This window comes from Pantherophis guttatus, chromosome 5 (assembly GCF_059756535.1).
Source record: "Pantherophis guttatus breed Tessera chromosome 5, ASM5975653v1, whole genome shotgun sequence".
NCBI classification, from domain to species: Eukaryota; Metazoa; Chordata; class Lepidosauria; order Squamata; family Colubridae; genus Pantherophis; species Pantherophis guttatus.
The window spans coordinates 111,947,591-111,974,676 of NC_142067.1; the positions used below are offsets into that span (position 1 = coordinate 111,947,591).

Sequence of the window (27,086 nt, forward strand, 5' to 3'; positions counted from 1 at the left end):
TTGCTTACCTTAATCCCTGTTTTTTGTAGAATACTTCCACAATATTCACATGATAATGAGTGTGTTCTACCTTAGAATAAAAATGAATGCATCTTCCTCTGATCCTTTGTGAAGAAAGGTATGTAGAGATGATCTTGGCGAAAGAAAGGATGAACTATTGAAGGAGGAGAAGTGGAAATTTAGTCACTGGATAGTGGAAAGTATGAGAAAGAAATTCAAAATAACCTTGCCTTGATTTTGTTTGGATAAGATAGGACATAGAGAAGCTCTAAGAGGTTTTCATGGTTGATGCCAGCCCTTTCAAATAGTCCAGAACAGGAAACAATATTTTCAAAATATTACTCTATTATTGTAGGTTATAACAAAAACCTGATGCTGTTATCTTTCACTAATACATGACATTTTATTTAAATTTTTCTTTAGTACATGTCATCTTTCTTCAACAATTCCAATAAGCGTTATTGTAAAACAACTCCATTTGTATTTTATATTAATACACTTTTAAAAGCACAACTGCATTTCTTGTTCATTTTTGGAATGTGTGCTATTTTCTCAAATATTCACTTTTTACCCTTGTGAATTTAGTGGGATTAATTTCCAAGTAGACTATGTACAGTATTTCATGTCAACATATCATTAGAAGAACATATGACACCAAGCAACAAAAGTGTTATTAAAGTTCAACAACACTTAATCAAGCTTAGCTGCTTAAGAAGCTTTGTTGAATGGGAAACTATCATAAAATATAGGGCAGACTGAGAAGTTAAAACAAAATCCAAGAAAAAAGCTATGACAAACAATTGTGATATTGTTATCAAAAGGACTACCAGATCCTGTCTATGAAGTTCTCAGATATCCAGCTTGACTCATTGGAGACTTCCATCTTTTGCTTGTTATCCTAATTCACTTTGCTAATGTATATGGTGTGCCTATCAACAGGCTATTCTTGTTATTTGCTGGGGTTTTGATGGAGCTTTGGATCAGCTTTTCACTTAAAAGGTGCTTGAAGCCAACTATAAATAGAAAAAAATACAAATGGTGAATAAGAAAAAAAACCCTTTTAATATGCATCATCCAGGAGCAATAAAAGTCCCCAAAGCCACATAATTATAGTAATTGTGCTAATACGTTTATTGCATAATTCAATAAAGACTCATTGCATAGATTATCTACATTCTTTGAACCTAGCAGTACTGTACAGTACCTGAGAATGGTGAAATATGTAAAACAATGTATGAACAATATTAAAAAGATAGTCCGTCATTCAACATAATCTATGGTTATTTTCTGTTCTTTCCTACAACTGTTCATGTGAGACTTATTAAAGTGCTGCTATTGTTTGAAGGGAATGACCTCTAGCATAATTAGAAAATTGATTTAAAATGAATATGCAATTTCCTAGATTTACGGTATATTGAAATTGTTTTTATAGACAAGATACAATATCATGAAAGCTTATTTGTGGGTTGAGTTTTATGAATCCAATTCTTGTACTATTAATCATGCTCAAGTATTAATTTTGTTCCTTCTCATTTTGAACCATAATTTCAACTTCAATGTTCATTATTTAAAAGTTCACATATACCATAAATAGGTGGCTTCTAAGAACAGGCTTCAGAACCCCTAATTTTCTTTCCTCTCCATTTGACCACTTCAAAAAAACATTATTAATCTCATGATTTTTTTTCTTTTCAAATCAAACAGTTCATATTTGGATAACGTACTTTCCTTCAGTATTGACATCATTCTCATCAAAATCAAAGGCATGCTTTTGACCACAAAAAAGTATACTTCAAATTATTATTATTATTGTTGTTGTTGTTGTTGTTGATGATGATGATGATGATGTTGTTATGTTGAGTTGACTGCACCAATGCTATGTTTTGAAAAACACAGGCCTAAGTCCAGACCTTATTAATTTCTTTGATCATTCATCCTGAACAAAAGGATTGATTTTTGTCATAAATATCACACAATCAAATGCACACTCAAGAATACAACTCTTGACATCTTTGCAACCTGAAAATAGCTGCTGGTGAACCACAAATAGTTCATTCAATAGACATTAAGAACTTCTGTTAAGGTATAGAGGTTCTCCATTCTGATTTAAGCAGAAAGGTTTAAAGAAGACTATTTGTTAAAGAGTAATATCACTACATTGTCACTCTCTGTGGCTCTTAGAAGAGGAGTTTATTTATTTATACTGTATATTTTCTCTGAAGTTGCCCATTCTTTAAATTGGGACTTGGATGCACAATTTTTGTTTTGAAAGGGGAGGATTGAGGGCTACATGAAAGAGTAGAAAAAGAGAAAGGGTATATGATCAAAACATAATGTGTATATATGTATCAGTACACTACTGTATGTGCATTCTAAAATATTTTTCATTTTTCCCTATAAAGTGATTCCTACCCTTCATATTCCCCTACATTCTTCAGCCGTGCAACCATTACAATCAACTAGAACCTATCTATAAAAAAATATGGCTATTGAGAAAGGGAGCTCCAAGTTATGCAGATATAGTAGAATAACAAAGAATTCCATTAGTATGCTGACTCAACATTTGAGGCAAATCATGATCCTTTGAGCCGCATATAGCCCATTTTATTACAGTATATAGTAAGTCTATGCAAAACATTCAGCGTGGGTCTACCAAGGCCTTCTCTAAAGAAAAGGCTGCATTTCAATGCCTGCAGATGACTTAAAATTTGGAAGACTGTCCCTGTTTAATGACTTGTATGGCTTAATACGAAAATTGTTTGTGTTTGTTCTTCCAGTGAAAAGGATCAGTTTGCCTTCTGCTACTTGGGTTACAAACTCTGCAGGCTGAGCTTGCAATTTATTTGCTGGAGTAGCTAAATGAAACACACATTCAATTTATTTAAAAATTGTATTCTCTTCTAAGAGGGTAAAGACTAAGTACCTATTTTGAAATCTATTTTAAAAAATTTAAGTTACAAGGTGGGATAAATAGCATGCTACAGGTTTGTTATAAGCAATATCAAAGCACCACACTAGCCTTGCACCATATTCTGCATTTAGTGTACATTCCTATTTATGCAACTCCACCTCCTGCACCTCCTGCAATTTTTCTGTGTTACAATGACCAGAAGCCAATCTATGACATTGCATTCTATGCAAATATAGAACTAATTCATAATCATCACATTGTTTATATTTACTAAATAGTTAATGTACATGCAAACAGATTCTTACATATGTCTCACCTTTGAGATATACTTCCTTGGCATTCTTTATTTGTATAATACTTTGTTTGTAAAAGTTATTTGCCATGTTCAAGGGCACTGGGGACAGCAAAGGATTCAGAACCACACACATGCTCTGGTGGTCATTGATTGAGCAATAAATCCAAGCCAAGAATTTTATGTTACAAAACTATTTTTAAGATAAGGTCAGAGTTTGGAGTAAAGGCCTAATGTTCCAAAAAGACTGCTTCAGACAACTATCTGGATAGAAAAAGTACATCAAAATAACTAGATGGATATTCTAACAAGATTTGAGAAGAAGAATAGGAGGACCTGAATTACATCTGCATACTGAATTTTGCAAATCTATTTTGCAGTTAAATATATACAAACAGATGTGCATAATATATCTACAAGAAAAAATGCCTATATGAGAAAATATATTCAAAATATTTTCCCTAAAGAAAATAAAAGCAATATGCAGTAGATGGGGAAAAAAACCTGGCTAACTTTGTCTGGACCCAGAAGGTAAGTTGGGCTCATCAGCATTCATTTGGGAGATCATCATAAAATCTTAGTTGGTCTTTGGCTGCAAATAAACCCATGAAATCCAGGGACTGTGAGGTAGATTGAGAAGTTGCAACAAGCAAACTCTCATGAAAGAATGCAACAGAAAATTATTTCTGTACAGTTGCCTAAAAAACAGCAAAGATGTAACTGTGATGTGTCTTGAAGTCAAACATAATGAAAGAATTTAAATTGCATTTGTGGAGCCAAGAAAGTTTTCAAAACAAAATTGCCAGAACTGATATCTTAGACATATTTACACTGTATACTATGCACTATATCTCTAAAAATACAGGAAATGAATAATGTGTACCACAAACTGGTTAAAATGAATAACTAAATCACATTGGAACAATAGTACAAGCTGAAACCATTTTTAATTGAGGGATGTAGCTGAATAACTGTTCAAGGCTTTATAATACATAACCAAAGGAGTCCTGAGCACTTCACCAAGAAAAATGCAAAGTGATTTAGAGAATGTACTATATATACACATTTGAAGGAACTGAACAAATGAAGGGCATTCCATTAGAGAACAGAACAGAACATTGAAAGTAGTTCACGCATCATATAATGAAAAAAATACATCATAATAATGTTTATTTAAGCACAGCCACAATATTTTAAGTTGTGGAATTGGTCAAAGAAAGACCATGTATTAAGGTCTCTCCAAAACTATACACAAACAAATAAGATGTTCCTATTTTCTTAATTGACCCATGAAGGAGATCCATTCTCCTATATCCACAATATATATTTCAGAAAACGGCAGGGCACACACAACCATTTCTTCCACTGAAAAGGTCATTCTTTAATGAATTTAGGGAGTTTCTATGCAATGGCTTTGTAGGGGTTGTAAAATCACTCACAACTGATTCAACAGCTATATGTTTGATACTGCAATAAAAGTAGTCTGTTTCTTTCCTTGTTCAAGAATTTTGCAAGCCTTTTTGGGGAGGGAAATCAGCTGCTGTCTTAAAAACTTCTAAGATGATAGAGATGGATGGATAATGTAATCAATATATGCAATACAAAGAAAAAACATGGATGAAGGAAGAAGTATGCACATTCTTTTTAAAATTTCAGTTTGTATATAAAATGGAGATAAAGCTTTTTGTTTTAACCTTTACTTTTTGTTCCACAACCTACAGAAACTTGAAAAAGGTGATTTGCTTCTCTCAGTGTTTAGAGATTAAAGCAGAAATGAATGTGATTGTGGCTTATCCTTAAACTATTTTTGATGGAGTGGAAATGAGATAGCATGTACTGTCTTGACCTCCTGAGAAAAAGTAGGCTATACAATGGATAATAAATAAATGAATGATCAAGGGTCAGGGAAAGGGAAGAAGGACCCACAGACAGGAATGGGACACATACAATGCAGTTGAAATATACTTCACCAAAATATACTTCACCAAAAAGCACCAGAAAACATGTCAAGAAGCAATGGATGGAAACTAATCAAGGAGCAAAGCAACCTAGAACTAAGAAGAAATGTCTTGATATTGAGAACAATTAACCAGTGGAACGGGTTGCCTTCAAAATTTGAAGTTCAAATGTTGTGGGTGCTCCATCTTTGGAGGTTTTTAAGAAGAGATTGGACAAGGTCTCCTGCTTGTGCAGAGGATTGGGTTGGAAGACCTCCATTGTTCCTTCCAACTCTGTTATTCTGAGGACAATGACCTGTGTCAATGAAAATGTGTCAAGCAAATGTGCAGTTCTATGTTTGATATAAAACTTATATGAAAATAATATAATGTGCAAAAAGCTCATGGCAGCAATTAAATACATGATTATATTAAGACATTAAATAGAGTAGAATAGTATATTAGTAAATCTGAAACTGATACAGACTAAAGTTTCATTGATTTTCACTTTCCCATATCATTTGTTGCCTATTTTACATAACAATCCCAACTATTTTCCTTAGCCTTACCTTTGATATAGAAGAGCCTGATATAGACTTAAAGTATGTATCATTTGATTCAGAACTGGATAGATTTTACTTTTCTTGTGTTTAACAGCTATAAATTACCTTGGACAGTCTTGATTTTAAATATTACCAACCAAAAATATACCACTCAATTGCTTTTAAAAATATTTGCTTTTAGTATCAATCATATTTTCTAAGTGCTTTCTCCTTGAAATGTTGCCCTAATTACTAAACTCCACCCTTGCTCTCAAAAAACACCTTGATATTCTATTATAACTTTGTAAAAAGAATTTAAAAATCATCCGCCTCTTTTTTGTTGGATACTGCTACTGGCTGAATTGTTTCTCCCTGTAAGATAATCAGAAAAAATGTTAATTTTGGAAAACTATACTTTGACTGTTTCAAAACCTTTAGATTTGCTTTGCTTTTTTTTCTGTAATTGTCCTTCAGAAGCTGTTTATTACCTCAACTAGTCTTCCACCAAGAGAATTAACTCTTCAGTAAATCATCCAGTCTAATCATTAAAAGGCAGAATTATAATCAGCAGTACCAGTAATGCATTCATCAGCTTCACTTTTATGACATTTGTCTGGTTTTTGAATGGATGTTCCTGAGGATCAGCTTTATATCTTCATAAATTGTTTATGTAGAGGGTATATTATAGGATGATTTTGGATGCATATTTTCCTTGGTAGGCTCAAAGCTTTCCATTTCCCTAAAGTTCAAATTAATAGCGTTTTGAAATGTTATCAGGATACGCCAATCAGCACTTGCTTATTAAACATACAACCATTTTATTAATAATTATAATTATGTCAGTATATTACATACAAAATTAACATTTGAAATCCCTCTTCTCCTATTGATTAACAGCAAAATGCAAATTAATTAGCTAAAATTAATATATAAAGAGCACTTTCAAACTGCAAAAATCATTTCATTCACATTTCAGACCTTGGAAAATTAGCTGGTTTGCTTGTGTTCAAGATGGAATAGAAAAAAAACAACTAATTCCTTCCTTCCTTCCTTCCTTCCTTCCTTCCTTCCTTCCTTCCTTCCTTCCTTCCTTCCTTCCTAAATTTATATGCCACCTGTGTCACTGTCTAAGTGATTCTGGGCAATTTACAGTATAATAAAAGCATAAATATAAAAAGAATTAGTGACAAGAGTGAATGAATAGTATGGGCATTGAATCTTCTCTCTTACCCCATCAACCATGTCTAGTGTTCCCATTGGGCCCCCAAGTCAATGAGCAGAACTAATTTGTAAGATCCTTCCAGAAAGCTAAAAGGGTAGGAGCAGATCTCACCTCCAGCAGCAAGATGTTCCAATGCGTGGGTGGGTGGGGTCACACAATAAAAGTCTCTTCTGGACTCTGCTAGTCAAAATTCCTTGGCAGACGGGGTCTGTAGAAAGCCCCTTCTGCTAGAGCAAATGGAATGGGCCAGTCCCATTGGAATGAGACAGCCTCTCAGATATCCTGGTTCCCTGCCATAAAGTTTCCCTGCCAATATCTTGAACTGGTCCCAGAAGCATACTGGCAATCAATGCAGCTTACATAATAAAGGTGTTACATGTGCTATTCTAGGGGCCTATATTATATAGAATGGCTTTCTAAAGATGTCTTTATATACTAATATTTTAAGTAGAGCATTAGGCTGTATTAACCCTAATCCTCTAATTTTAGACTTAGATTTAGATCTCCTCTTCCAAGGAGAGAAAGAGAGGTTTGCCACCAGAGGGCAAAACTAAACCTAGATTTCCATCTACATCTCAATGTCAATGAAAACTTCATATCTTATGTATTTTTAATATTATTCTGAAGGTATGGCAGCAATGATAGCAAAGACAAAAAAATCTACTATTTTACCAGTCCTCAGATTACCAATGAGTGATTTATCAATCTCTCATTCACCACAATTTCTCTTTCTCTTTCCCTAACTATATAATGAGTTAGATCCAAAAAGTTCACATAGATATTTGTACATTGATTGATTGATTGACTGATTGACTGATTGATTGACTGATTATGGGCCATCAAATTGACTCTTAGCAACTACCTATATAAATTTTACTCCTTATCAGAGAATGTGCATTCATATTCTCAGGAATCTTTTCTAACAAAGCTCAGAAACATCAATACTCTTCCTGCCTGCTTTTTCCAGGTCAAAGTTTTACTTCTTTAGAAAGTCATAGGGAATACCACAGCTTGTACAATTTTGAACATTGTACATAGAGATACATCACAGAAGTTGAATATTTTTTTGAAGGCCTTCATAGCTGCTTTATCAAGGCCAATGAGGTGTTTTGAGATTTCTATTTTTCTTTCATACATTCCACAGTTTGATTTCAACAAGACAATCTTTTTATATAACCAGGGTCAATACTGATATTCAATTTTCCAAACTTTCCCATAGAAAACAGATGTTTTAGCAAACTGATAAATCAGTGAATCTTTGAATGTTCTACATGTTCTATTGTCTCTTGTAATAACAATAGCACTTAGACTTCATAGCACTTTACAGTGGTTTATAAAGTCAGCAGATTGCCCCCATAAATCTGGGTCTTCATTTTACTGACCATTAGAGAACAAATGAAAGTATACAATATCATCAAGAGAATAAAAGAATTGAAACTGAAATGGAAATGGACTGGTCACATAGTAAGAAGAACTGATGGCAGTTGGGCCAAGGCAGTCATAGATTGGATCCCATTTGATAAAAGGTGTCCACAAAAGAGACCTAAAACAAGAGGGATCAACGACATCAGCAAGTATTGTGGGCCCAATTGGCAAAAGAAAGCTCAGGACTATATAGGTTGGAAACATGCAAAGTGGCCTTCATTTTGCAGTGGATGGACAATGGCAAAAATGATGATGATGATGATGATGGTGAAGATGATGATGATGGATGCATTCTAACCACTCACAGCTCTTCTATTTGTCAGTTCAGAAATGGGTATATTCATTTAAAAGATTTTATGGGCCGACTTTCTCATTTTCTTCTACTCTAGTCATTCTGAATCTCAAAACAACCCCAGCTTGGTGACACTTTATACTTGATGTACACACTTGGAGTCCTAGTGGACAATCATTTAAATATGAGCCAGCATTGTGCTGTAGCCGCCAAAAAAGCCAATGCAGTCCTAGGCTGCATTAACAGAGGGATAGATTCAAGATCACATGAAGTGTTAATATCACTTCATAATGCCTTGGTAAGACCTCACTTGGAATAATACATCCAGTTTTGGTCATCACAATATAAAAAGATGTTACGACTCTAGAAAGAGTACTGAGAAGAGCAACAAAGATGATTAGGTGATTGGAGACTAAAACATATGAAAAACAGTTGCAGGAAATTAGTATGTCTAGTTTAATGAAAAGAAGGGGTAGGGATGACATGATAGCAGTGTTCCAATATCTAAGGGGCTGCCACAAAGAAATGGCGGCCAACCTATTCTCCAAAGCATCTGAAGGCAGGACAAGAAGCAATGGATGAAAACTAATCAAGAAGAGAAGCAAACTAGAACTAAGAAGAAACTTCCTGACAGAACAATTAATCAGTGGAATGGCTTGCCTCCAGAAGTTGTGGGTGCTCCCATACTGGAGGTTTTTAGGAAGAGATTAGACAACCATTTGTCTGAAATGGTACAGGGCTTCCTACTTGAGCAGGGGGTTAGACCAGAAGACCTGCAAGGTCCCTTCCAACTTTGTTATTCTGTTTTCTGTTATTTTGTTACACTAATTCATTTAATTGAAACCAACAGGATGAATATTTTAGTACCTAGTAAGAAGAGAGATAAAAATGAAAATGCCATTGCTCCACTTTTAATTTATCCTTACGCCCCCGATAGAAAAATGAAATCCTCTATTAAACTACATCCTGGGGATATCTCAACATCTTCATAATCATCCTGTATTAAGTATAGGAGTGAAAGATGGATGATAATGGTCTTATCCTGATATAAAAGATCACTATCAAAGCAACACCTCCACAATAAGCTCAGCTGTTGTCTTTTTTATATCTTTTGTGACTTTACCCAGAATAACCTATCCTTCACTATTTAAATCAAATATATTGTATAAATTGCAGTTTTAGTGAACAATAAGCAGAATTCATTGAATCATGAGATTTGTGTAATGTGTGTAACTGTTTTCACAACTTCGTATCTCTTCTAAATAAGAGTCAATAGTGGCTAAAATAATTAGGATTTGTTTTTTATTATAATTATATATATATAGATTGAAATTGGTTGCCTGGATCTTCTTAAAACTCATTCAGATCAGAACTGATCTGAAAAATGAAACACTTTCAGAATGGAAATGGTTGGATTATATAAGGATGACCTAGAATGGAAGTGGATAGAGACAAGCAAAATTAATAGGTCAATTTAGGACACACTTGACAATTATTTTAATAGGGCAATAGTCTCTGAAAGATTAAACACTGTCTGCAGGAACTTTTGAATCCTATGCTACTTCTAGATGGGCAGATAATAGCACTAACAAGATGGTCCTAGAGCTGTATCCAGCTGTTATTTCATTTGCATTCCTTTCTGGCAAAGTTATTTCTCATTTAGTTTATTGTAACATTCCATATGGATCTGCTTTTCAAAATTTTGGAAAGCCCAATTCTGTATTTCTGACATTTTAATGCAGGGTGAATGCATTATGACATTTGCAAATTTCAAAGCCATTGACAGCCATCTTATACAGTTTCTCAAAGCACTTTACTATCCCACCAGCTGTTAAATATGACTGTTTAAAGGAGAGGACAACCAGCAGCAAGATGGAAGGACTCAAATATAGCTGCAAGGATTTCACCACTGGAAGATTTGAAAGACAAAGTTGGGACAAATCATAAAATCTATGTAGTCTCCAATAGTGGATATTTCCCACTTCTCTCTCTCTCTCTCTCTCTCTCTCTCTCTCTCTCTCTCTCTCTCTCTCTCTCCCTCTCCCTCTCCCTCTCCCTCTCCCTCTCCCTCTCTCCCTCCCTCCCTCCCTCCCTCTCTCTCTCTCTCTCTCTTTCTCTCCCTCTCCCCCTCTCTCTCTCCCTCCCTCTATTTCTCCCTCCCTCCCCCCTCCCTCCCCTCTCTCCCCCCTTCTTCCTCTCCCTCTCTCTATCTCATAAATTACAAACTTCAACTTCAGTTCTGACAAGAGATTGAGCTTATGAAGTCTACTATTGGACAGTCTTTGACTCAATAGTGTACGAAATGATTAAATAATATTTCCAAGTAGTTGTAACAATTGTACAAGTGGACCATCAGCACAATGTTGTCAAGTGGATTCTTCTTGTTCAGAGTTTGGCATAACTAGTCAGCCATATACAGTATGTCTATTTCTGATATGTTATCTTTTCCAAATATTTTGTCCCTCTCCAGCTCTTTGCAAGTGTTCAGTTACAGTTCTGTTACCCACTGAAAATATTTCATTTTTATTTATTATACATTGAACGTATTAAAAAACTGAATATTTTTGAAAAATCTATGGGATTTCCAGAACTCATTAATACACCCATTTCTATAAGGATGAGGAAAAAAGGTTCATCATTAACAGTATAAAAATGATTGTATCTGAGTAAAATATACTCGGGGGGGGGAGCAGTAACACCTTCTGAATAAATTCATTTAAGTTAAAGTTTGAAATTGCTGTGATGAAAAGAAAATAATCAGAAGCCAAGTAACATGCTTGAGAACAACAAAGATAGATATTTGTGTAAGTTATATTTTCAATAACAATTGCAATATGACAGACAATAAGAAAAAAATAACAAAAATAAAAATAAATATGAAATGGATTGCCTGAATTTCTGCTGAAATGATTATCAAATCTTTGATGGGAAATCAGAGCCTTAGTATCCTGCCATATGCAATGAGAGCATTGAATCAAGATTAATTTTGGTCTTAAATATTCTCGTGGGGACTACAGCAGTTCTTACTCTTGAAGCTATAACTTTATGATTAAATTCAACAGTCAATCAACCTAGCTGCTGCTCCAGACAAAATGCAGCGAAAGTAGATTTGCTACATTTCCTCTGTATCTGCAGGAAAGTACCTTTTTTGCTTTTGAGACTTCTCCCATTGCAAAGTGAAGATGCCATGGTACTCATTTATTTATTTTACTGCCCTATGGATTGGCCCTTGCTCACAGTGCTGATAGTTCTGTGAATGTATATGTCTGCTTCCCCCCCACCTCTGTGAAAAGCAAGCACAATTTGGGAAGAACATGAGACATTGTGAGATGCTAGATTCCTACAGTATTTAGTCAGCTGCAAGAAAGAATGACAGTTCAGACATTTTGGTAGAGAGTAGTTTCCTGAGGATGGGCTTCAGCAGAAGTCCAAAAGCTCAGAAGACTAAACCTCTGATCCCAGTGATCAACTCAGATTGGATCCAAACATTATCCTGGAACACGTATATTTGCCTTCATTCTTAAGGTGGAAATAATTACTGAGTGCTGTAACAGCAGAAAAATGTTTTTGGATAAAGGCCAAAAGAGTAACTTTATGAAAGGGATTTACCCTTAGGAACTTACTGTACCTAAACTTCATTAAAACAATATTTAGAGGAAATATGTGCAATTTTTTCTCCAGGAAACATTCAAGGAGCTTTGATGGAACAACAAGAATTTACATTTGGAATTTGGGGAATGGATTCTGTACATCTTTGAGTGCAAATAGGAAACTTTTAGGTACACTTCCTATTCATTGGGACAGAAGGGCAGTGTCAAGCTTTGCTGTGGCAGAGAGAAGGTGACAGTACAGTGACAGTCACATGATTATTCATGTAAGATGCTGCAGCTGGCAATATATTGGCTGTTGTCTTGGCTCCCCTATAATATTAGAAGCATGCCAGGAATTATCACTGACAACCATTCATGATTTAGTTATAAATTGGTTTCTGACCAATGACCATGACCCTTAACCTATTTAATTTGGGCTGGTTTTGTCACCATAACCTTGACAATGCATTATCTGTTGCTTGTGCATTTATCAGAAACTTGTTTTGTTTGCTATTATATATAGTGGAATCCAGATTGAATTTTTGAGCCTGCTAATTTCAATAAGCATGCATGAGTGGATGTACCATTTTATTTTTATGCAGTATTTTCTGCCTCATGGCATTTAACTTGAAATTAGACCATTAAAGTTTCTAGATTTAATCTGCTTGTCAATGTGCTTTCTATTAGGCCAGTCTGCATTTCAAGATTCAATAAGGATTAGGAATAACTTTCTTTAATATTTATTCATGTACATTTAGTTCTCATTTCCTTAGCATAACGTAATACTACAAAGGTAAACAGAAAATGAATGTGACATGTGTCCATAACATCTGAGCAAACATGCTATCAGAATAAATGATCCATATAAATATATAAGTTTTTTTGTAATAAATTTTACAGGCTCCTTTGAGATAATCCGTAAATGAGATAGGAACGAAAGCTTGATTCATACCTACATAAGTTACCATTTGTTCTTTATTTCCAGGGAGAGTGCATCACTGAATGCCAGTTATTGGAGTTGCCAAAGCAACATTGAAAAATGGCTATTGACCTTAGGATCTGTTATAAAGAGCCTTGGTGGCACAGTGGCTAGAATGCAGTATTGCAGGCTAACTCTGCCAACTGCCAGCAGTTCGATTCTGACTGGCGCAAGGTTGACTTAGCCTTCCATCCTTCTGAGGTCAGTAAAGTGAAGACTCAGATTGTTGGGGGCAATATGCTGACCACTGAAATCATTTAGAGAGGGCTGTAAAGCACCATGAACCGGTATATAAATCTAAATGCTATTGCTTCTGCTATTATTGAGCATCCCAAATCATCTTGTAGGACACTATATCTTGTGTGTTGGGCTTAAAAAATAAGACTTCAATGTAAATTTGTCCTAATCCTCATATTTCATTTATGCAATCCCCCACAACTGTTTTTAAGGGTCATATCAGAGGTGGTATTCAGCAGGTTCTGACCAGTTCTGGAGAACTGGTAGCGGAAATTTTGAGTAGTTTGGAGAACCAGTAAATACCACCTCTGACTGGTCCTGCCCCCATCTATTCTCTGCCTCTTGAGTCCCAGCTGATCGGGAGGAAATGGGGATTTTGCAGTAACCTTCCCCTGGAGTGGGGAGGGAATGGAGATTTTACAGTATCCTTCCCCTGCCCGTCCACCAAGCCATGCCATGCCACGCCCACCAAGCCATGCCATGCCCACTAAGCCACGCCAACAGAACCGGTAGTAAAAAAAATCGAATCCCACCACTGGGCCATATCTTCAATACGCTTAATATTGAAGGCTCCTGCATATTCCTTGGACAGCAAAAGTAACTAACAAGCAAGTACTGGAATGTATGATTATTCATGTTAGAATAACCAGACAAATCACTGGAAGACAAAATCACAAAACTACATCTCATTTATTTCAGCGATGTCATGCAGGGAAATTCATTGGAGAAAACAATTATGTTTGGAATTAGCAGTAAAAGGAAAACAATCCATCAAACAACACAATGGCTGGACAACATCAAAGCTGACATCAGACAAAGTATAGAAAAACTCAAAGAATTTACCATTTATGGTGGACATGTGATAAAGCAAAGGAAATTTGAAGTAAGATTCATGTTATAATACAGAAAATTCTTAGAATTAAATTAAAAATGAAACCAGAAACTTTTCTTTTGGCTTTAATGGAAAAAGACCTGGGGAAAAAATTTGGAACTTTGATCTTATATATGTTGACAGCAGCAAGACTGTTATACACACAAAAGGACACTTTGATTCCCACTATGGATGAATGGCTACAGAAGGTGATGGAGTTCTCAGAAATAGCTAAACTGACCATTTTGGTTAAAGGAAATAATATAAATACCTTTGTTTCCACATGGAGACCGCTTCTGAACTTTATGCTTGAAGTGGAAAAACATGAAACTCTGATTTTGGGTTTTACCAGTTAGATTGATATGTTTTTATAGAAATGGCTAGTTTATATTATTATGGAAAAACAAAAATTTGTGGTTACATACAGTAGTCTCATTAGGCTGATTTTTGTTGGGATGCTGAAATTCCTTATGGCAAGTAACTTTTAACTTTTCCATACTTTAATAAAGTGAACTTGGATGAGAGATTTATAGGCAAGGACCACACCCTCCAAATCCATATTTTGCCTCTATGATGTTATGCTAAATATGAACCCTCAAGCCTGAGTAGATAGATCCCTTGGTGACAAAGAAGCCAACTATGACTGTTCACCTAAGTGAACAAATTGGAATACATACATTTATTTCATTCAATTAACCACCTTTAATATCCATTTGAGTATAGAGGTAGAATATACATCACATGCATAAATCTGCCTAGGTCTTGGTAATACATGGCAAATTGGCACTCATGCATGATTTTATCATATGAGCTGATGTATTCATTACAATTTCTTACAAATCAACTGGGCAACTAGTACCAAAAGGGAGCAGGTTAATAGAGAAACCCATTTTTTCTGCTTTTATCTACGGTGATAACCAAGTTAGTCTGGACATCATAAAGGACATGTTTACAATTCATCTACATGAATTTAGACAATATTTGATTGCATACTAACAGGAGAAATTGTCCATTTTCTAGCTGCTATCCTAGAGCAAGCAATATGCTATTGAAACAAGAGTTTTACATTAAAAATTAATAGAGGAGTCCAACTTGAAGAGTAAGGTAGTTTAATGTCCTGGAGCTGTTGACAGAATAAGGATTTGAAGGTAATGGCTCCAACTAAGATTTTGAATGTTGGTTTGAAATGGTTATCAATTCTAGTTATGAACAAATGGAACCAAGCCAAAGAAAACTAAAATACCCATTGAGATATTTTATATGGAATGATACAGAATATTGGTAGGCAAATGTCTTAGCATTTCAAATGGTCCTGCTATAAAATCTTTTAGTTTAGATGTTGCTTATTGGTCGTATTCTATCTATTGCTATTAAGTTCCTTCATGAAATTTTAGGTTACTTTTTAAAAACCTTTCTAATACACCACCATAGATAAAGGATCTTAATTGAATAGAATTGAATATCTTATTTTGTCATTGTTTGGTTCATATTGTTGTTTAGTGTGCATGTCTGTGAATGTTTGTGTGTGTGCACATATAGATTCACCATAGAGTAGAAAAGCTATAATTGGCCTTTTCTTTGCATCTTTTAAAAACAATGTAAGCACTTGTCAAATATGTTATGCAGTAAGAATGTTTAATTTTCAAAGACTGTTCCCCTAGGGATATATCTGTAATTATGAGCTCCAAAACACAATGAGGATTGCTTTCTATGGGTCATTCATTTGCTGATTTCTTTTAACCTTTTTATTCATTTGTCATTAGATAAGAAAAGCTTCTCATGAATATTAAATTTATCTCATTTTTCCTCTAAAGAAAAGCCATTGACTTTATAATATGTGTCTTAGATTAGCTATCCCCCCCTCCACTTAGAGTTGAAAGGATATCCAGCATAATTATGCACACAGATAATTCAAAGCTCACACTGTACTTCAGTCTTTATAAGTTGGTATAATTGCTTTCAATCTTAAAATGCTGAGAGCCAATTAAATTGGAACATTATGGGCATACTATTAATTTGGATAGCTATGCAAAGTGTGAGATACCTAAACTGTCCAAGAACTTAAAATGCCTGAAGGCAGTTTTTGCAATACTCACCCTACTTTGGGAATGGCATTCCTGTCTCAGGCAAGATATATATTAATTATAACATTCAGAAGACAAGATCTTTATTAAAGAAAATAGTTGCTGCATAGTCCTTGAGGTCAGAAAATAGTTTTTTGGTGGCCAACTCGAGTATGTCTGAAGTACCTTTTATTTTTACTGAATTTTACATAAGTAAATAATTATCATTAGCTCCTATTAAAAACAAAGTATATGAGACTTCAGTGGGACTTCGTCTTCTCTTCGCCATTATGCAAATAATGTCAAATTGCAAAAGAAAGATTTTAGGTGAATGGCTGAAGGGAGTGTTTTGATACAAATTGGAATGACCATATAGTCTTTATGTCTTATATAGTATCCTCAATATGGTACGGTACATTTGGTCCTCTGCTACAAAAAGATAGAGCCAGTTTGATGCAGTGGTTAAGGTATTAGGGTAGAAACTGGGAGACTGAGTTCTAGTCCTACCTAAGGCAGAAAGCCAACTGGGTGTCTTTGGGCCAGTCACTCACTCTTAGCCCTAGGAAGGAGGCAATAGCAAACCACATCTGAAATCTTGCCAAGAAAACTGAAAGGACTTGACCAGGCAGTCATCAGGAGTCAATACTCCCTTGAAAGTATAAAAACAAAGAAAAACAAAATCACATAGTGACTTTTGGTAGCAGAAGGGTGAAAGATATCTAAAATGATTGCAGAGTGTCATTTCTTTTGAAACTTTACTGGAGGCTCTGGGTCCCTTTCTGGCATTCTGATGAATAGTCCTTCCCTCACTCTGGCCCACTTCAAGGCTAAGATTTTATCTAGTTTCCCCATGATGGGAATATAATTTCCTTTAAAGTGGACTAGGGTTGGGACATTAGGTTATCTACATGATGAAGAAAGATGGATAGGCTTGTTTCTCTGCAAGAATGACTGCAGAGATGATGATGATGATGATGATGATGATGATGATGATGATGATGATGATGATCATCATCATCATCATCATCATCATCATCATCATCATGTATTCCAACACATTTTTATTCAGAAGAAACACTTCCTGTAACCTAGTAAATCTGTATAAACTTGCAACTCTAACTCTACAAATCTTGCTTCAACATATGCAAATTACTGAGCAAAGTGTCTTTCTCTCTCTCTCTTCATCTCTCTCTTTATCTCTCTCCTTCTCACTTTCCCATATTCATTTAAGTGTTTAAACTACCATTAGCAAATTATACAAATCAGCAGACTAACTCCAGTCTGAAGTCAGCAAACTTCATTTAAGTTAGAAATAAAATAGGCTGAATAGATTTAATGCACTTAAAAAAAAGGCAGTGTTATAAATGATATCAATAATATATGGTATACTGTACTTAATATATATATGGCACACTATAAGTGGGACATTTCATGGCTACAAAAGAAGCCTAATATTAATTGTGTTGACATTACTTGATTGCCAGGCAGGATGAAAACTAGAATTTCTATGTAGGCAACCTGATACTGCGTTGTTTTTAAAATTCTAAATGGAAATTAGCTTGCTTTTAGGTATGATTCTCTGTCTTTACTCTTCCAGTAATGAATTCTTTGTTGTTCCATCTACAGTGAATAAAAACAAGGAAGATGAACATAAATATCAACACCTGGAATTTTCCTGTAAACACTTTTATTAGGAACAGGGCTTTTAAAAAGAAGTTAGAGACCTGGGTCCTACAACAGTCACACATCACCTAAAATGGCAGGTAGAATTATCACATTTCTCACATCACCTTGAGCTCATAGCTGAGATTAAATGGAAACATTTCAAATCTTTAGCTGCCAATCATGGTTGACAACCAATCCAACCTGTGTGCCAAGGCTCAGCTTGTGTTATTTATTTCCTTTAAAATATGCAAATATGCCCACATTCTGGTATTAGTTCTAGCTTCATATGCTGGTTATTTTCAGCAACTATGCTAATTTCCCCAAACTGGAACATTTCTTGTTTTTCCAGAAACACCTGCTGCTCATAACAAAGTTATTCACCTCTACATTTGTAATATAATATTAGTTATTTTAATCAATCCTAAATAGCAATCCTTCTAACTAAGAAGTATGACATCCCCATGATCTTGCAATCTTTTTTGTCATTGATCATTTCCATGTAATTTGCTATGGCTTGGATTCCATTATTCTACTAAATGGCTTAGTTTATTTCACACAAGTTTTAAACTTATTTTAAGCTGCACATTTATTTTGTATAAAGCAGCATGAAATGTTTGCCCATTTCAATTATGCAGCCCAAGGTCAGGGAGGAAGGAAGAATTGTTTTTCTCTCTCTTTCTTACTCATCTCCCAATTTTTCATTTAGCACGGATACTCTCTTCCTTGTTGCTGGGAAATATTTCTTCTTCCTAGAATAATTTCAGCCAATCAAGCTCAGCAATAGTCCCTAGAGTGGTATCATGAAATGTAATAGCCAGTTCAAGGTTGGCTGCTCCCAAACATTACCAAAATATAGTTATCAGATACCATGAAACCATATCATTCAAATGGCAGGATAATTACTAATACAAGGCATACAGACCCAATGCATTTCAAAAGGGGAAGAAGAAGAAGAAAAAGGAGGAGGAGGAGGAGGTCAATAAAACATATTTTTGCAATATTGTGGAACTTTTTACAGTCACCTTATTTTCATAGCTTGGTGATGTCAGAGATGGTTGATTTTGCCAGGCAATGTACTTAATACCATCTGTGGACTTCAGTAGGGTTATTATTGGAATGAAATTGGAATACGTCTAGTAGAATCTTACTGGTATAGCTAGAATGGGAAGTTGGAAAGAGAATTCCAGAAGACCATATCAAAACAATTCCATGTTGCTTTTACTTTCTATTGTTTTTACTGCCTTTATTATTTTAAAATGTTTTAGTATTTTGATTGTAATATAATTTTGGATTGTAAGCAAGCCAGAGTGAGTGAGATGGGCAGCTAGAGAAATGGATGAATGAATGAATGAATGTTGCCAAGAAGACTACACTGATAACTATAAGAAGTCAAAAGGAACTGAGCTCAACTTAAAGGGGAGAATTGACTTGACTTTTACTTCTACTGTATATCACCAGTAATATAAACTCTTTTAATATATTAAAAATAAAACTCATTTGATCTACACATTAACTGATGAAAATATATTGTCTGCTTATTAACAAAAAAGAGATTGTAAGAAGTTTCTTCAGCTTGGAGGGAACACAGAAAAAGTAATGTTAGAAAGCAGATGGGTTAAATGACCACTTGATTCTTCTTTTTTTAAAAAATCTGCATGATTCATAGCTCGCTAAAGCCTTAAAAATGCAATTAGACCAGCATCTGTGTAGTGTTCTAATGGAATATTTGTTTACATTGTGAGCCAAAAGGATTTGTCATGCCTTTTCTAACTTAAAAATCCCAAAATCCAAATGACTATCTTTTTATTCACCAATGATTATCTTAATTCCCCTCTATTGCACTCCTCATGCCTTAACCAATTTTTAATCTTCAATAGCTAATTATGCTTTACTTGGTTTCATAAACCAATTATAGATTGGTTATGCTAAAGGTAAGAGACATCATGACTTGATATATTTGGTACATTTCTGTATCTGGATGGATAACGTTTATGGAGATTCAGCCACATGGCCTGCACTTTAGTTTCCCATAAACAAGAACGACTAGTCAATAATAGCTATCCACTAACATCTGCTCCACTTTAAATAACACATACACAACACATTACATCTTCAACTTAGCAGGAACATTTTAGTACTGTAAAAGTCATCTTGATAAAAACCTTTCTAGGTATTCACAGGAAAGAAGAAACACCTTAACTGACCACGAGTAGTGAAAATTGCTCTATTTTAAAAAAAGGAGCTAAACTTCAAGTCAAGCTTGACTTCCACTTACAATGTGACACTTCCATGTGATTTTCTTGTCAGTAGCATGAAAGTGGCTTCTTATGGCCTTGCCTTCTCTAGGATTTGATACCGGTACTACCAAATCTTTCAAAATTATTCACCTTTCATTTCAACATAGCATTTTGTTGTAATGTTCCTCAGATAAATTTTAACTCTCAACTTTATTGAACAGCTCTCCAAAATATTCTTATCTTCACTATTGTTAGGATCTGAGTTATACAATGAACAACAATCACTACCATAACAATCAAAGAATAGTCTGACTCAGAAAATATGTATTTATTCATCAGGATTATATATTCATTAATTTTTAACCTAGGCAAAACACAAACATACAATCTAACATGCTAAATAGATGATCAATATGATGTCAATAAATTTAATATTGACGTTACAGCAACATCTTCAAAAACATTGGGTAATAGTATATTTTAGTCTTTTTGTTGCTATTGTTTTAATAGTATATTGAAAAACTCAAGGATTTCACTCTTAATAAAAATGTTTTGCAAGCTTACAACCTCCAATCTGAGTTAATAGGCATGAAAAGCCCTTATGAAAAAAACAGTCTTACTGAGCTGCTGGAGACTTACAAAGCCAATTCAAAGTGATTTTACCAACCAATTTATTACCACTATCCTACTGTTGAGAAAAGACTTACTTTATACTGAATGTGTACTTTTTTTCATCTTTTATGCTTTCTGTAATGATTACTGATTTACAGAGAATAAATCCATTTGAGAAGAAACTTTACAGAAAGCAAATATTTGACACAAGATAAAGGATTTGAGCAGTGAATGAGGGAAGAATGTAGAATGTAGAAATTTTTTTTCTGGCATAGTACTGAAAATAGATTTCATTTGTTTTACTTGAACTGATGGACTAAAAAGTACAAGATGTTTAGTTCCTCTTATAGCCACAGTTGTGATCATAGAACAAATTTTGGATATGTACACACAAATCAAATACATCACATATTCATTCATTTAATTAGTTAATATAAAAGGATGTCAAAATTCATGTGGTATGAAGAGGAGCCTTGGTAGTACAGTGGTTTAAACACCCTGTTATTAAGACCAGCTGCCTGCAATTACTGCAGGTTCGAATCTCGCCAGGCTCAAGGTTGACACAGCCTTCCATCCTTTCTAAGGTAGGTAAATTGAGGACCCAGTTGTGGGGGCAATAAGCTGACTTTGTATAAATATACAAAAGGATGAAGGCTATTGCTTAGCACATTGTAAGCTGCCCTGAGTCTCCGAAGGGCGGCATATAAATCAAATTTAAAAAAAAAAAGATATCCACCAAACAATATTATCAGCAATATAAACATAAAACATTGTGTTTGTTAGTTAATATTAAGAATTCTTGTGACAAGTTTTCTTGCCAATACCAAAACCCAAAACACAGAAATATGTAGCAATATAATTGGATTTAAAAAATGGCCTTATTTTTTTTTTCATTTTAGATTATTTGGTCATGGTCTAGTATGAGCTTTCTACTAAGAACTCTGTCTTCTTAGTTAAGCTAGTGTACAGGACAAAAAAATACTATATGAGAGCATTTAGTATAGATAAAATGATTTTTTAATCCAATTTATACATATTATACATCAACATGTTTCTGTTTAACAGTCCTTTCAAGAACGCCTGGAATGTGCTAAGTGACTATCTTAGTCCTCAGTTTGAGGTGCTATTTTGTTTTACATATTTATAAATTGCTTGGAGGCAAGCTTAAAATATGATAATCAAATGTGCAGAAATCATAAAGATAGCAAACATAAATTCAGGAGGGTCTTGACAAGCTGGCATGATAGAAAAAAACAACAAGATGAATTTCAGCAGGTATGGTGAAGAAGATAAGATATTGAAGGTATAAACATACAATGCAGGAAATTATGTGCAAAAAGAGTACATATGAAAAGGATTTGGCTGTCTTGTATCACAAGCTGAACATGTGCCAACAATATGATGCAGCTGCAAAATCAAAATAAATTAAGAATGACACTTTCAGTCAAGGTCATCAGGATCAACAGTACTCTCTATTCCTTTCTATTCTATGTCGGCCAGAATATTGAGTCAGTTCTAGTCATCACATTTTAGGAGGGAGAGAGGAAGGAAGAAAATATGAAATTCATATTTCAAAACTGATTTTCATGGCAAAATTAAATCGAACAATCACCTGCTTTATTCCTCATCTGAAGTTCAAAACTGCCAGTGATGCCTGCTTATCGCTTGACTGCTAACCTTTGCATTGAAATTACCAGTATGTATGTAAACAATGTCTTTTCTGGGCACTTGGAGTTGTGCGGAGTTTTTTGATGCTGGTATAGAAATCTTCCATTTCAAGCTCCGTTGTATCAGTTTTGGGGGCATAGACTTGGCCAACTGTGATTTGGAGGGGCCTGGCATGGATTCAGCTGCTCATAATGTGACCATTACCCACCAAGAAGCTCTTTTCATTGCTTGGATGAATTTCTTGCTTCACATAAATTTCACTCCATTAATTTTCTTGGTGTAGTGTCCCAAGTCAAATAAGTAAGTAAAGTAAAAATAGCTATTGTCCATTTCTTTCTAAAGTGCAAATCCTTGCTTTCACCAATGGCTGGGATTTCTGCTGGATTTTCCCCAGGCATATCATCAATGCCTGGTCTTTGCACTGTGGGTCTTTGTGGTTCCTAATACCTTTTTTGGTACCTTCCGGCATTGGGGGGTGGGTATTTCCTACCATTGGGCACCCTACCTTATCTGATTCATTTGAGAAGAGTTCCATTCCATTTTCTTGGTGAGGTTTTTATAAGATACGTTACCTCAACCCTCCCCATTCATCCAGACCTGTGACTGGCAGATGAATGCATGGCTAGATTCAGTTTCAAGAAGAGCTTCCTAAATGCAATACAAATTTTGTTTCTTTGGTAAAGTTGTCAAGAATCACAACTCAAGAAATGTAGTTGGCAGACATTTCATGGAACAAAGTAGAGTTTTCCATGCAGCTCATCAGAATTGCCTCCGGCTAGTGTTCTAGTAGACAGCACTTCTGAAGACTGACTTTAACCAAGAAGCAGAATGTTTCCAAAGGTGTTTCTCTTGACAAAAGGTGCTATCTAAATGCTTTCATCAGTAAGAATCCTCATGTAGCATCTGTGTTGGATTCATTCTTCAGTAGTTTAAAAAAAAACACACACCCCAAATTCTACATTATTCTAGTCTGAAAGAGAAAGCTGTTTCAACAAAAAGTCTTATTCGTGAAAGCAACCTTTCTTATAGCAAAAGAAGACAATCAAGTGTTTAAACACAGCAAGGCGTTTAATAAATCAAAACCATTTGAGTAAATATAAGGTTATCCCTGCAATGGAAAACACAAAAACACTCAAACCAGCAGTCTGCCTTCCTTGCGGTTCTTTGCCCAAGGGGATCCAAATTTCTTCCTTTGTTACTAACATAACTTGCCCTCCCATTTCCCTCACTGCACAGCATGGATTATATTTACTGTATTTCTTGATATATTTTCAGCCATATAGTATATTGAAGGTTCACAGCTTCATAAGAACACACAGGCAGTAAATGATACTACCACTGAATATTAGACTGGGACAAAAACAAACCTTTGGATGATTTCTTTTTTTAAAAAAATATGATTAGAGGAGAGATTAATAAATACAAACTAAAAGGTAAAAGGACAGATGATAGCTTGGGCACAGAACATCGGGCACAATATACAGTTAGAAGATTGGGAGGGGGTATGGGAAAATAATTATAGTATGACAAAATCGGCAGCATACAAGGAGAATCATTATAAGATGTGGTATAGGTGGTATCTGGCTCCCTCAAGACTAGCCAAAATGTACCCGGATGTAAATCCTGTTTGCTGGAAATGCAAAAAAGTGCAGGGTACTTTTTTCCATGCTTGGTGGCTTTGCCCAGAAATAAAGAAATATTGGAAAAAAATAAAAACATGGATAGCAGAAATAACAGATCAAGAAATTGAATTAGAACCAGAAGTTTTCTTACTAGGCATGATAAAAAGGAATATTAGAAAAGACATAAAACACTTGACATTACACATAATTACAGCGGCCAGATTGGCTATAGCACAATTGTGGAAAACAGATCGTATGCCAACAGATCAGGAAGTAATACAAAAAATTTATACATGCACAGAAATGGATAAGTTAACTCTAGAATTAAAAGATAAGGAAGACTCAAAGTATTTTATAGTATGGAATAGATGGTATAAGTGGATAAACCAAAGGAAAAAAGGGTAAAGATAAGAATTAGAGGAAATGCAAAAAAAAAAAAAAAAAAATGCACCGTCAGATAGATAGAAAAGGTAAATAAGTCACTGTTTGTAGATTTGTATATATGTGTTTATATAATTATATGTACTTAGTTTGTTAGTGTAATTATGGATTGAAAATGTAAATTTTAAGAGAGAGAAAATTTGTATATTCTCTCTTTTTTGTTTTTGTTTGTTAATATTTTTAAATTCAATAAAGTTTGTTTTTAAACTTAAAAAAAAATACAAACTCTATTAGTTCAGGTGAAAACTGTACCTGACGATACACTGAGAGGAGAAAAAAGAACTGTATACAATAAAGATATATAGGTTTACTTTCTGAGCCTGGGTTTCAATTTAGAAGATAGAATAATAGGGTTGAAAGAAACCTTGGAGGTCTTCTAGTCCAACCATCTGCTCAAGTAGAAGACCATTCCAGACAATGACTGTCTGTGCATGCACAGAAGCGTGCGCGCACCCACAAGCATGCCCACCCGCACGAGCAAACCGGTAGCAAACTTAATTGAAACCGACTACTGTTCCAGAGGTAAGACATTCCACTGACTAATTGTTCATACTATAAGGAAATGTTTCCTTAGCTCTAGGTTGAATCCCTGTTTAATGATCTTCTACCTGTTACTTCTTGTCCTGCCCATAATTTAGTTAATACTTTTAAAAAATTCAAATCTGTTATGTTTTCCATGAAAAGGAAATAAATTTGATCAGTAGTTTTAGCCATTCCAAGTAAAATAAAATGGGATAATTATTCAAGCGTGTAGTAGTGGAAATGTTTGGAAAAATTAAATTTACTTATTTTGAAATTCTTGAAGACTGATAAAATATAAACATTATTTTTAATAGAATATTAAAACACTTTTACTATGTTTTGGAATCATAGTCTGAACCATATCAATGCAGAATGTGGTTTAAGAAACACTACTTATTATTGATAACTAATTGAAATAGTATTTAAACCCTATATAATAACATCTAACTCCCCACATCTGAAGAGTCCTCATGAGGATGAAACTGATAACCTGGTGTCTCTTGGTGAATGTAATTGAAAACTAAGAATGAACAGGATATGGATATTGTCAAAAAGGAGACTCCCACCAGAGACTGGAAAGAAGCTATATAAAAATTATGCTGTAATGTAACATCGGTATCTGTCTGTTTTTAGAGCTTAAAGAAAAGTGGAGTGTATTTACAATACAATTATGATAACCTCCTAGGACAATAATGATCTGAAAATGAACAATTAAATTGGAATTGAGCAGTATTTATATATAGAATACAGTATATATTCTATATATTCTATTTCTGGAGGAGTCAGTCAAAAAAGAGAAAGCAAAGCACAATGAACTAGACAATAAAAGAATTATCGGAAGATGGTGCTCCTTCTGTATTTATCCTTATTCTCTGTTTATTTTTTTAAGCACTATTTTTGGCAGTTTATTCATTTTTATGCTGTATGTGACATCTATACCACTGTGTTCAACAATTGGTCTGGAACTAAAAATATATGAGTTGGACCTATCAATACCTGAATGAGAAACCACTGGGAAATATCAGAATTAAAGACTAGGCTAGGAAAAAACAACAGCAACAATAACAATAACAGAAACAGAAACACAAAGACCTTCAAATAGAAGTAGAATGACTATGACAAAAGAAAGCCAAGCTAGTACCAATAGTAATAGATGCCTTGGGTGGAATCTTAAAACATCTGGAGCACCACTTCAACACCATCACCATTGACAAAATCACCATCAGTGAATTGCAAAAGACAGCTTTACTTGGAATATACTAATTTTTGGTAAGAAAAAAACGTCATCCAGAGGATGTAACTCTTGTGATTAATTTGACTGTGTTCTGACACAAATGTTATGTGACAGCATTGAATACAGGAGGAGGAGGAGGAGGAGGAGGAGGAGGAAGAGGAGGAGGAGGAGGAGGCCTGTGCAGAAATAACATTGCATAAACCCCAAAGGTTGTTTAAGGTTATTTCTCGGAACAACGCAGTTGGTAAATATATTTCACCCCCTCAGTTTTCATTTCCGTTTTGTATATCTTTACCCTTCAGTGATTCCACACCATTAATAAACCATGAATGCATAAATAGGGTGTTAAAAAGGACTATCTTTCAAATGCTATGGCAGTTTTATGGCAAAGGCATTCAAGTGGAATCTTTTTGATGCAGTCAATTGACTTTTTTAAGGAACTTTTTTTGGGGAGGGGGTAATCTGTTTTGGTACAAAATGATCTTACAAAAATTAATACAGAATCATTATTCAGCAGGGAAACAGTGATGTTATCAAAAATTGAGATGATGGACTGCAACTGAGAGATTTGAGTCGTAACTTAAATAACCCAATATATTGAAAGCCGCAGCAGCTTTGCAAACTCATTACTACCTTCCTTGCCTGGACCCAGATCAAAGCGAGTCAGATCACATCTATATCAAAACAATTCTTTAAAAGTTAGATTGGAAGTTTATTCAAGACA

The 27,086-nt window shown here is 34.7% G+C and overlaps 1 long non-coding RNA gene across 1 annotated transcript in view; it reads right to left on the reverse strand.

Annotated features, from left to right (window-relative positions):
* Positions 1-383: 383 nt before the first annotated feature.
* Positions 384-27,086, reverse strand: part of LOC148113559 (uncharacterized) — a 36,639-nt gene continuing 9,936 nt past the window's right edge. The window contains exon 2 of the long non-coding RNA XR_015728323.1: positions 384-1,013. This is a non-coding gene — a long non-coding RNA (uncharacterized LOC148113559). The remainder of the gene's footprint in view (positions 1,014-27,086) is intronic.